This window comes from Heptranchias perlo, chromosome 20 (genome assembly GCF_035084215.1).
Source record: "Heptranchias perlo isolate sHepPer1 chromosome 20, sHepPer1.hap1, whole genome shotgun sequence".
Lineage (NCBI taxonomy): Eukaryota > Metazoa > Chordata > Chondrichthyes > Hexanchiformes > Hexanchidae > Heptranchias > Heptranchias perlo.
The window spans coordinates 22932309-22945873 of NC_090344.1; the positions used below are offsets into that span (position 1 = coordinate 22932309).

A 13565-nucleotide genomic window follows, 5' to 3' on the forward strand; every position below is an offset into this window, starting at 1 on the left:
CCCCTCACAAGGTGAAGCCCCTGATCATTACTGCTAGTTACAGTCACTTGAACAAACACATTACATCAGCAGCTTTGACTCCAATATTAATTGTGTGGTGCATATAACACAAACATCTCAAAGCCTAGGAGATTATCTTAATCAGCGTTCTCTTGGGAATAAGACTAAAGGCTGTACACATACAGGACTGATCCCACAATAATGAACGGCTTCATTCTCAGTTTTCATATAGTTGTATTGAACATGTGCAATTCTGCCAATTCATTTCCAAATTTTACCGAATTCCCTGCAGTGTGGACTTAATCCAATGACACAAGCAGACTTGTTTCACTCTGTTCCGGCAGTTTACCAGTTAAAATATAAATTTTGAGTGTCTGACAGGAGGACAGTTGAAGGCCACGTTCCGGATTGCAGCCGACAATTTACTGTAGATGATAAAAGGGGACGGACACTGAACGTGCCCCAATGAGATTCCTCTCTCCGCTGTTTTACTGCAGATATTCTACATTGGTGAATGGCTGCAGTGAAATTGGTCCCGTGTAACACCCAGCTAAGCACATGACCCAATTTTACCTCCATCGCAAAGGCGCCGTGATTCCCTCACTCGCCTTCATTCCATACTCATCCCATTGCCATTGACACTCTCAACGATGCCTCTGTCCCCTCCAGACTCCCTTCCTCCAATGCGTTCCTGGCCGGCCTACCATGACCTCCTTATTCAATGGACACTGGCCTCTTTTGGTGGGACTACCCTCGCTTGGTTCCACTCACCTATCTCATCATAGCCAGGAGAAGCTTTTCTTCCCACCCTATTATCCTTATCTTTGGTGATTTAAAAGGTTCAATCCTTGGCTCTCTCCTCTTTCTCAACTCCATCCTACCCTTTGGTGATGTAGACTACAGATAAGGACCAGCTTTCAAATATACACTGACAAAACCACCACCGCTCTTGACCCTTCCAATGTCTTTGTGTTGTCAGACCCACATTCTGTTATAGATTAGCCTCAATTTCCGCAAGATAAAAATTGGGAACTCATGATCTTTGGCCCCATAATATCAATACCCTTGGCACGGATTCCATCCCTACTCTTGTACTTTCATTGGTGAGAAGCTCCCAAATCAGCCAAGCCCTCACTGATCTGCATTGGATTGCTGTCTCCTAAGCCTGCAGTTTATTTTTATTCTTTCTTACACTTAAATCCACCAGGGCCTCCCCACCCCTATCTCTGTAACCTCCTCCAGCCCTACAATCCGTTCCAAGCGTTCTGCTATTCACCCTCTGGCCGCCTGTGCATCCGCAGTATATTTGCCCTACTTTTGACAGTCGTGCCTTGAGCCATATTTACACTCCAGAATGCCCTCCCTCAGCCACTCGATCTCCCTCTCCTGCTTTCAGTCAGCCGTGGCTCAGTGGTAGCAGTCTCACCTCTGAGATAGAAGGTTGTGAGTTAAGTCCCACTCCAGACACTTGAGCATATAATGCAGCTGAGATTGCAGCGCAGTACTGATGGAGTGGTGCACTGTCGGAGGGTCAGTAATGTGGCAGTGCTACACTGACGGGAGTGCGACTTTCGAAGGACACGTTAAACCGAGGGCCCCATCGGGTCTCTCAGGTACATGTAAACGATCCCCCTGCACTATTCGAAAATAGTGCAGGTGAGTTTTCTCCGGTGCCCTGGCCAATATTTAACCCTCAAGCAATATTACTAAATCCGATTTTCTAGTCATTCATCTCATTGAGGTGTGGGACCTTGCTGTGTACACATTGGTTGCTGCGATTCCTACATTACCACAGTGACTACACTTCAAACTGTACTTCATTGACTCTTTTGGAATGTCCTGAGGTCTTGAAAGGCGCTATATAAAGGCAAGTTCTTTCCGCCTTTCAGTCCTTCCATGGAACCCAGCTCTTGCTTCAACCTTTTGTCATCCCTACTAATATCTCCTTCTGTGGCCGGAGCCCTATTTTGTCCTTCAGAGATCTAAATTCTACTCTTGAAAACCAATCTTTTCCCCTCCACCTTAACACTTAGGACAATAGGAATATAGAAAGATAGGAGCAATAGTCGGCCATTTAGCCCCTTGCGCCTGTTCAGACATTCAATGAGATCATGGCTGATCTGTGACCTAACTCCTTTGACCCGCCTTAGCCCCATATCCCTTTGGTTAACAAAAATCTATCAATCTCAGATTTAAAATTAATAATTGATCTAGCATCAACTTGCGGAAGAGAGTTCCAAACTTCTACCAACCTTTGTTTCCTAACTTCACTCCCGAAAGTCCTGGCTGTAATTTTTAAGCTATGTCCCCTAGTCCTGGACTCCTCAACCAGCGGAGATAATTTATCTCTATCCAACCTTTCAGTCCCCGTTAATATCTTGAAAACTTCGATCAAATCACCCCATATCTTCTAAATTCCAGGGAATATAACCTTAGTTCGTATAATCTCTCCTCATAATTTAACGATTGGAGTCCATATGTCATTTTAGTAAATCTACACTGCACTCTCTCCAAGGTCAATATATCCTTCCTAAGGTGTGGTGCCCAGAACTGAAAACAATACTCCAGGTTTGGTCTAACCATTGTATAGCTGTAGCATTACTTCTATCCCCTTGTATTCTAGTCCTCTAGATAAAAAGACCAGCATTCCAGTCGGCATTTTGATTATTTCCTTTACCTGTCCATGACATTTTAATGATCTATGTACATGGGCCCGTAAGTCTCTTTCGACCTCCACTGTTTCAAACATTTCACCACCTAGAAAATACTCTGATCTCTCCTTTTTAGGTCCAAAGTGAAGGACCTCACACTTGCTTACTTTGAAATCCATTTGCCACAGGTTCGCATATTGACTTAATCTATCAATATCTCTCTGTAATTTCATGGTTCCGTCTGCACTGCTTACTTGTATGCCCTTTACTCCACCCTTAAACCCACTCTTTGACCAAAGTTTTCGCCAGTACTATTGATATCTTCTTATTCCTATGTGCCTGTTTGTCCACAAGCCTCTGTGAAGCCCCTTGGGATGGTTTTTCATGTTGCAGGTGGTCTGTGTAACATAGAAATATAGAAAATAGGAGCACGAGTAGGCCATTCGGCCCTTCGAGCCTGCTCCGCCATTCAATATGATCATGGCTGATCCTCTATCATAACAACATATTCCTGCGCTCTCCCCTATCCTTTGATGCCTTTTGTGTCCAGAAGTCTATCTATCTCCTTCTTAATATATTCAGTGACTTGGCCTACAAAGCCTTCTGAGGTAGAAAATTCCACAGGTTCACCACCCTCTGAGTGAATAAATTTCTCATCGTCTAAGTCCTAAATGTCCTACCCCGTACCCTGAGACTGTGACCCCGCGTTCTGGATCCCTCAGCCAGGGGAAACACCCTCCTGGCATCCAGTCTGTCTAGCCCTGTCAGAATGTTATATGTTTCAATGAGATTCCCTCTCATTCTTCTATAACTCGAGTGAATACAGGCCGAGTCGACCTAATCTCTCCAAGTACGACAGTCCTGCCATCCCAGGAATCAGTCTGGTGAACCTTCGCTGCACTCCCTCTATGCCAAGTGTATCCTTTCTTAGGTAACGTGACCAAATCTGCACACAGTACTCAAGCTGTGGTCTCACTGCAGTAATTGTAAACAATTTTACAACACCAAGTTATAGTCCAACGATTTTATTTATAATCCCACAAGCTTTCGGGGGTTTTCCCCTTCCTCAGGCGGTGTGGAAGTCTGAGGAAGGGGAAAGCCCCCGAAAGCTTGTGGGATTAAAAATAAAATCGTTGGACTATAACTTGGTGTTGTAAAATTGTTTACAATTGTTAACCCCAGTCCATCACCGGCATCTCCACATCATGGCTACCATCGACACCACAAACTGCCGGCTCACAGTGGAAAGGTTATCCACTTCCACACCGCCTGAGGAAGGGGAAAGCCCCCGAAAGCTTGTGGGATTAAAAATAAAATCGTTGGACTATAACTTGGTGTTGTAAAATTGTTTACAATTGTTAACCCCAGTCCATCACCGGCATTTCCACATCATCACTGCAGTAAGACATCCTTGCTCCTGTATTCAAATCCTCTTGCAATGAAGGCCAACATATCATTTGCCTTCCTAACTGCTTGCTACACCTCCATGTTTGCTTTCAGTGACTGGTGTACAAGGACACCCAGGTCGCTTTGTATATTAACATTTCCCTATATATCACCATTTAAATAATACTCTGCCTTTCTGTTTTTCCTTCCGAAGTTGATAACTGCATCTGCCATATATTTGCCCACTCACTCAACTTGTCTAAATCGCCTTGAAGCCTCTTTGCAGCCTCCTCACAACTCACGATCCCACCTAGTTTTGTATCATCAGCAAAGTTGGAAACATTACATTTGGTTCCCTCATCCAAATCATTGATATAAATTGGAATCGCTGGGGCCCAAGCACTGATCTACGCGGTGCCCCACTAGTCACTGCCTGTCACCACGAAAAGGACCCATTTATTCCTACTCTCTGTTTCCTGCCTGTTCACCAATTTTCAATCCATGCCAGTATATTACCGCCAATCCCCTGTTCTTTAATTTTGCACATCAACCTCTTATATGGGACTTTATCAAAGCCCTTCTGAAAATCCAAATAAACCAAATCCACTGGTTGTCCCTTATCTATTCTATCAGTTACATCCTCAAAAAACTCCAGTTGTTTTATCAAACACGATTTCCCTTTCATAAATCCGTGTTGAATTTTTCTAATCACGTTGATATTTCCTAAGTGTCCTGTTATCATATCCTTTATAATAGACTCTAGCATTTTCCCTACGACTGATGTTAGGCTAACCGGCCCATATTCTCTCTCCCTCATTTCCTAAATAGTGGGGTTACATTTGCCACCCTCCAATGTGCAGGAACTGTTACATCATGTATAGAATTTTGGAAGACAGCAACTGATACATCCACTATTTCCACGGCTCCGTCTTTTAACACTCTGGGATGCAGATTATCAGTTCCTGGGCATTTATCGGCTCTCAGTCCCGTTAATTTCTCCAGCACTATGTTTTACTAATACTAATTTCTTTTAATTCCTCCTTCCCACTAGTCCCATGGTTTCCCAGCATTTATGGGAAGTTATTTGTGTCTTCTTCTGTGAAGACAGAACCAAAGTATGTGTTTAATTGCTCTGCCATTTCCTTGTTCCCCATTACAAATTCTCCCGTTTCTAACTATAAGGGACCTACATTTGTCTTCACTAATCTTTTTCTTTTTACTTACTTGTAGAAGCTTTTACAGTCCACTTATAAATTCCTTGCAAATTTACTATCATACTCTATTTTTCCCCTCTTAATCAGACTCTTGTTCCTTAGCTGCTGAATTCTAAATTGCTCCCAATCCTCAGGATTACTACTTTTTCTGGCAACTTTATATGACTAAAAATAAGATAGATGAGTTAAGTAGTGCCCTCCGGGGTGTCCTAAGTCAGTAACAGGACGACCAATGTAGAGTAGGAGGAGGGGGAGACCATAACCACTGTCAAAGAAAATACAGGAGCTGGAGGAAAGATTAAAGCAGAAGAAAAGCATGATGTATGCCATAACAGACAACTTAAATTTCTCACGGGATAGAGAAATCAGTAATCCTTCATGGGAAGAGATAGACTTTAGAGAGCTAGTACAGACTGCCCGTCAGTAATCCTTCCCGGAGAGATAAACTTTAGAGAGCTAGTACAGGCTGCCCGTCAGTAATCCTTCCCGGAGAGATAGACTTTAGAGAGCTAGTACAGGCTGCCCGTCAGTAATCCTTCCCGGGGAAATAGACTTTGGAGAGCGAGTACAGGCTGCCCGTCAGTAATCCTTCCCGGAGAGATAGACTTTGGAGAGCTCGTACAGGCTGCCCGTCAGTAATCCTTCCCGGAGAGATAGACTTTAGAGAGCTAGTACAGGCTGCCCGTCAGTAATCCTTCCCGGGGAGATAGACTTTAGAGAGCTAGTACAGGCTGCCCGTCAGTCATCCTTCCCGGAGAGATAGACTTTAGAGAGCTGGTGAAGGCTGCCGGTCAGTCATCCTTCCCGGAGAGATAGATTTTGGAGAGCGAGTACAGGCTGCCCGTCAGTAATCCTTCCCGGAGAGATAGACTTTAGAGAGCTAGTGGAGGTTGTCCATCAGTAAACCTTTCCCGGGAGGGATAGACTTTAGAGAGCTAGTACAGGCTGTTCAACAGTAAACCTTTCCGGGGAGGGATAGACTTCAGAGAACGAGTACAGGCTGCCCGTCAGTAAGAGTACGACCGAGACAGGGAGCAGGAGGACCAGGGTCTGGAATCAGGACCTCATGAAAAATACCAAACTCCCCAAGCGGTGATGAGACCAATACGAGTAGCAAAAACAGATGGGGCAGGAGCTGAGCTGGGATTCTCTAATATCCCATAGAATGCCCCTCAATTACAGGCCTTGGCCACTAAAATCTCGTCAATTAAACACAAGATAGATCTGAGCATGAGTCTGGCGAGTGTAGATCAGACTGACGAGTTACATCCCATAAATGGATTGAAAAAAATATTAGGATTGCCTTCAGTCTGAAACAGAGAGTTACAGATTGATTAATGGCGATTGGAACCGGACCCGTCTCCCACATTGAGAGCATTTGTAGGCGGAAGCTATCTTCTAAGTTTTTCCTATACTAACCATCGCAATAGAGTTTCCGTAGTGTAGTGGTTATCACGTTTGCCTAGCACGCGAACGGTCCCCAGTGCAAAACTGGGCGGAAACATTTTCTAAAAGTTATCCACCAAAAGTCAATAAATTTATAAAAAAGCAAGAATTCACTCTGTGCTTAAATGTGAATAAAATACAACACCTCACAGAACCGGTATATTTTCCTTTCTCTGTCCAGTTCTACACACACTCAAACACTACACAGATACCGACAGTGTCTCCCACTCACTCCCGTTTCCTGTCCCGACGGTGCAGAAAGCCCCTCTCAAAGCTATACATTGCGACTGATTTCTGTTGATTTGTGAGAGATCATTAAAGGATCCTGCAGCGATGCCTCGGTTAATAATTACAATTCTAAACAACATTGCAGCCGCGGCAACAAACACATCGGTTTTTCGATGTTCGATGTTCCCCAGCTCCCGGATTGAGTGAGGCCACGACAGGCCGCCTATCCGGCTCCACTCTCTCCAATCACACGTTCCTGGCGGAAAGCAGCGAATGCCGCTTCAGACAGTGCATTGCTGCCCAACCCTGGGAAACAAGAATCTACCGAAGCTTTGACCACACATCGCAGGCATCGTCTGTCCCGCGGTTCTTGCTCCGCTGCAAAGACAGAACTTGCCAACTCTTTCAAAATTTACAGCCTGAACAGAGACTTCAACCCTGGAACCTCAGATCTCTCCCCGCTTTAAAATTCTGATGCTGTGCCGACTGAGCTACACAGGATCGCTTTAGAGAAACTTCCATTGTATAGATTCTTGGTAGGACTTTGAATTATCCCTCGTCGACCTCGAAAGATGGTGAGGATCCCTGTTATAAAATTCTCAGTAACGTGTTGAGGAGAATCCTTGTTTCTGTTGAACATGATGAAAGAAACATGGACAGTGAACTCGTGAGTTTACAATTCTTCTTGTTTGTGCCAAATGTTTTGTCATTCGTTAGCACCAATTAAAATAACACTTTACCCAATGTCTCAAAATCTAAACTTGTCCCACACGGGAGTTGGAAAAGGCCTCTCGACCTTTCAGCGTATTAACATCTGTAAGCTGAATAATTTCTCCCGTTGCACAGTGACAACAGGCAGAATATTTCCCTTCCAAATTTTCCACACACGAAACTTCCAACCGATAAATATCCGCTTAACGAAATGAAGAATTGTGTGTTTGGTTCATTAGATTTAAAGATATCGGACCGGCCCCTTTGCCTTAACGACTGCCGCAATAGCCCCCTCTCCCCCTATAAACAAGTAAACTCGCACCTGCTATTGAAAGACGGTAGGCCAGAGGAACCTTAGTGTCCACATGGAAACACGAAGAAGTAAATGCGTTATGGAACATACCAGTTGTGCCTTCAACTCCGGTCAAAATGTTCGTAGTAAAAGGTTTGACTATTTTAAATGAGGCTTGACCTGACAACATGGGCATTTCTGGAGCCGATAAAAATATCGCACGCTGACCAATTGTGCAACAAGATCGGCGCCTGATTGATAAAATCAGTGCTCCCGTCAAACATTGTCCATCTCTCAATTATCGCTTCGTGATTGTTCTCAAACATATGCCTCCAATCAAGATGCGCTTCGTTGAACATCCGCAGTGACCTTTAAAAGCCGTGGAATCTGGGTTGTTACTGGTTAATTTATATCAGTGAGTGACCGATTTTAAACTAGCTGAGGGTCTAAACCTGAGGTAAGAGCCTGGGATATAGAAGAGATTCTACAATGTATCAAGTTATATTACACTGATTCCACCAACACTGTACATCACATCCCTTAAACATTGTTACCTGTTACTATATAAAACCGGTGAAGGTGGAAATTGAAAATATCTGAAAAAACTTTCTTCATATCAAACTTAATTCTGATCATTATTATTATCCAATCATTGTACAGTCTGTTCCTTTTAAAAAACTTAATATTAAACCAGTCACCTTCCCCGAGCGGCTCTGCCGATGTGATTTGCACCCGCTTCTCACTGACTTGGTATTTGACGCACTCCGGTCAACAACAAACGGATAAGGCCGGATCCAGAAGAGAAAAATGAAGACCGACCTCGGCGGTTCCCCCAGAGTGCGGGAGGCGGACAAACAGCAGCAGACAGAGCGATCTCTCTGTTGGCCAGGGGCTGCAGAAAACTACTGAGTTTAATTCGAATTGCTAACAAAGACACAAACTTTTGAACTGAAGTGACCTGGAGTTCAGTCACTGGTCTGAACTGGCCAGAACCGGTTTGAATTCTTTCCGCTTCTTGGAGGGACAAAGGAGATGTGATGAGACACCAGTCCTTATTTAGAAAAGGAGTAGTGAGCTGATGCGACCTAGCCCCTTGGAACAGAACCAATCAGGGGATGACACCGACAACTCGAGGAACTTAAAGCCAACCGGAGAAGACAGCATCATTCCAAAAGACAGGCTTGAATTTAAAACTGAAGAATTGCAGGCTTGGTGCCAGTGTGTTTGTGAGGGAGACTCCGGAGACGAACCATCGCGGAAGTAGGAACCCTACGTCAGGGACGTAGAGACTACGTCAGGGACGGAGAGACGACGTTAGGAGAGAGAGAATGAATCGCCTGGCCAGCGTTATCTCTCCTTTCCCGGTAATATAATATCTTTTCTATTCTGTGACCACTCAGGGAGTGTTAGTCAGAGAAACCTAGTGGGTGTGCGTTTAAATCTTAATACTCAGGGGGTGTTAGTCAGGGAAACCGACTGGGTGTGCGTTTAAATCCTAGTTTGACGATAAAACTGTATAACCTGCTGTAAACTGCATGCCTATATCTAACCAGGCGTATAAGCGGTATGTACATGATCTAATAACGTTAATAAAGCGAATTGAGATTTAAGAGAGAATTGACCATTTCCTCTGTGTACTAAGCCAATAACTGTAACCAGTGACTTCCGGTCAACATCTTTGGCGTCCCTGGGTGGGCTCGAGGATAAATCTCTCCGTTGCGTCAGCGGGAGCCTCGAGGCGAACCGAATTTGGCAAAGTATACAGAGAACAGGAGTTTGGGTTAATTCATAGTTAATAACACAAGATGACGAATAAATGGAAGTCACCAAGCCCTGGGGACTTGGACTGTTTTGATTGGAAGGGACTCCTTCAAAAAGACGTAATAGGGAAGTGGCCGCAATACGGGGAGTATGCGGGTCACATTGGAGACAAGGCAACGCCTGTTGGGGGGGTCCTTTGGAAAATTGCGCAAACAAAGATGTCAGATAGGAAATTTAAAAAGATACAGAAGTCCGTAGCGATCGGATGTTTACTTGAGGAATGGATAGAATGCCGACAGCAGGCTAGGAGAGAGAGAGAAGAGACTCAGGAAATCCGAGGCGGATTAGAAGTAGAGAATAAAACACTCCGTGAGGAGATCGCCCGCCTTAGTGAGAAAGTAACTGATCTACAGGGACAGAGAAGTGCAGATTTGATGCACATGAACCAATATCAGTTACAGTGCGAAAAATTAACTAATGAAAAGAGTAAGAGAGAGGGAGAAGCCCAAGCAGCTAAAGCTGAGGTGGAGAGATGGAAACAACAATGTAGTGATTTAAAAACTGCTATGAATGTGATTCACAGATCAGCTCAGGAGAAGAGGAGTAGTACTCGCGATCACACAACGTGCCAGAAACTGATAGGGAGGCTGCAAGATCAGCTAGCCGCACAGAGGGGCATATTATGTGCTTTTGCACCCGAAAGAGGTGCAGAAAGTGGTCTCGGGGATGTAGATTGGGATGATTGAGCAGACAAGGCGGATAGATACAGCAGCGGTGATAGGGAACCTCCACTAGGGGACCCACCGCCAGCATATGCTCCAGAGCAGAAAGAACCGTCTGCCCCAATGGCCCCCCTTGTAACCACCAGAGCACAGATGGGGGAAGATGGCCAGGATATGACATATTCCACCCCACTTGGGGTACAGGAACTGAGGGTTATTGCGAAAGATATTGGAACGTGTGCGCCCGGGGATGATCCCAGGGAGTTGTTCCCAGCGGTCAGGCAACAGAGAGCGATACACGGCTTAGACGATGCTGAGGAAAGGAAATTAATCCTAATGTGCCTATACCCACATATACACTCCGCCCTACCGGAGGAACAAAAACTTGGTAGAGGCACGAATGTGGCCTTAAAGGACCAGGTATTATCTGTCATGGGTGATAACAGAGGGGATCCAGTGGAGGCGCTGATGAGATGCTATCAAAGGAAAGGTGAACACCACGCTGTATTTTCGGCCCGCATTTGGGCGGTGTTTCAAGGTGTCTATGGTACAGAATTAGATAGGGATAATTTACAGCGGGAGGTTAGGAACCGATGGCTGAGAACACTAGTGTCGCATGGCACTGAGGATTCGAGGAAGGCACGAGATCAGTTTGACCCCGCTGATGACACACATACGGAACCCTGGATAATTAGGAAGATGGTTAGAGTATGGGAAAGGGAAATACCAAAACGATCCAAGGCATCCGGGGACAGAGCAATGCCTGTTAAAGATCAGGTGATAATTTGGAGAAATGAAGGGAGGGGACCGACTCAGGGGGAACCCCCTCTAGCTTATCAGATAGTGGGAAGAGATAGAGGTAGAGGCAGAGGAAACTTCTCAGGAACGGGGAGAACTCCAGGCGAGGTGTATAACTGTGGCCAAGAGGGACACTTCGCAAGGGACTGCCCGAATACGAGATGAGAGAATGCAGGTCAGGGAAGAAATCAGAGCCGACCCGTGGAAGAGCCGAATAGACCAAGTCCTCAGTGTGATACGAATGAAATATCACCGAGTTCCGGGTTGTACCCCGAACTGCAACGACGGTCTCAGGCCTCTCCGTTATGGGTGTGTGACGCGCGGTTGGATGACATGGGGAGACCCCAAGTGAATGGTAGGGTCAGAGGCCGCCCTCTTACATTCCTTTGGGACACAGGGGGATCCCAAACCTCCATTAACACCACTCAGATCAATGACATAGATTGGAAAATTCAAAATAAAATTATTCTCAGTGGATTCACAGGGCATTCACAAGTGGGATATGTGAGTGTACCGTTGGAGGTCGGTGTGGGAGACATAGTGATAGAGCATTCAGTGGTCCTGATTAAATTACCTCGAGAACAAGAACATATATTAGGGAGTGACTATATGGCCAAAGCGGGATTCTGCCTCGACCCCGTTAATTGTATGATTTGGCAAATGCCTTTGGGCATGGGCAGTATAAATCACACAGTCGTCCCGGTGGGGGAATATCAGGATAGGATATGCACGATCGGGGAAATGTGGATAGAACCAGGAGAAATGAGTAACGATCGTGAAGTACAACAGATTATTGTACAAAACTCAATCGTATTTGCCCGACATAAACATGATTGTGGGAAAATGACCGGGAGTGTGTGTATACAAGGTCCATACCCCAAACCACAGAAACAGTATGGTTTCCCAAAACAAGCAGAAGAAGAGATAGAGAAGGTGATACAGAGTCTGCTGCAGCAAGGGATATTAAGAACAATAGCTTCTACTAATAACGCACCTATTTTGCAAGTAAGGAAACCCGACGGTAGGTGGCGACTAACGATAGACTACAGAGAATTAAATAAAGTCACCCCGCTAACAGCATCGACAGTAGCAACGAGCCCAGAGATAGTAGTTCGACAAAATGAGGATGCGCAGTGGTTTACGGTTTTGGACGTAAGTAACGGTTTTTGGTCTATTCCACTGGAGAAAGAATGTCAATATAAATTCGCATTTACGTTCCAAGGACAGCAATATACATGGACCGCCCTGCCGCAGGGGTTTCACAATTCCCCGTCCATATTTCACCAACGGCTGAGGGAAGGGTTAAAAGGATTCTCAAGGCCTGAATGTCTAGTGCAGTATGTAGACGACTTACTCCTACAAACTGAAACCAAGAAGGAACATTATCAACTGCTAAGTGAATTACTGCAGTTGTTACATGACTTGGGATTAAAGATTAACCCTAAAAAAGCGCAGACCATGAAACAAAAAGTTACTTACTTGGGAATGATTCTGACGCCGGGACAAAGGGACATTGACAAACGAAGGGTAGAGACAGTCGGCAGACTCCCTGTTCCGGGGGATGTAAAAGGGTTAAGGTCCTACTTAGGGTTGGTGGGATATTGCAGGGACCATATTGATGGATTCGCCACAAAGGCGGCCCCACTGATGGAATTATTAAAAAAGAATGTGGCCTGGGAGTGGAAAACAGAACACAGCCAGGCCACGACTGATCTAAAGCAAGCACTAGCTGTTGCGCCTGCTTTAAAAACCCCAAATCCAACGGAACCATTTGCATTGGAGGTGGCTACCACAGACACCACCCTCTCGGCAGTTCTGTTACAGGAGACACACGGGAAATTACGACCAGTAGCGTACGCCTCACGTATGCTCTCACCGGTAGAGCAGGGGTATACGGTATGCTAAAGACACTTGCTAGCTGTCTTTTGGGCAGTGCAGCATTTTACTTATATAGTGGGACTAAATCCACTTACAATATTAACAGAACACACCCCAGTACAGTTACTGTTAGATGGAAGGATTAAGGATGGTTCAGTTAGCCAAAATAGAATCGCTAGAAGGACATTGTTGCTGCAAGGGAGAAATATAACTGTAAAGGGGGTAAAAAACACCACTATGTTAGCAGACAACTTAGTTTATCGGGGAGATAAACATGAGTGTCAATTGATGATATCAAATGACCCCAAGGGCCCATTTGTATCAAAACAAAAAGGAGGGGGTACGACGGGGCCTGAAAGCAGAAAGACAAAGGAAACAGGAAAGGAAGAACCCTCTTTTAAAATTTTTGTGGATGGCTCTTCATCAGTACAGGATGGGGAAAGGAGAACTGGCTGTGGGATATACATATACCAGCCCA

At 45.1% G+C, this 13565-nt stretch overlaps 1 non-coding gene across 1 annotated transcript; it reads left to right on the forward strand.

Annotated features, from left to right (window-relative positions):
* The first annotated feature begins 6682 nt into the window (after window positions 1-6682).
* Window positions 6683-6755, forward strand: trnaa-agc (transfer RNA alanine (anticodon AGC)). Its single transcript has one exon. It is a non-coding gene; the product is annotated as a tRNA-Ala (tRNA).
* Window positions 6756-13565: the final 6810 nt, after the last annotated feature.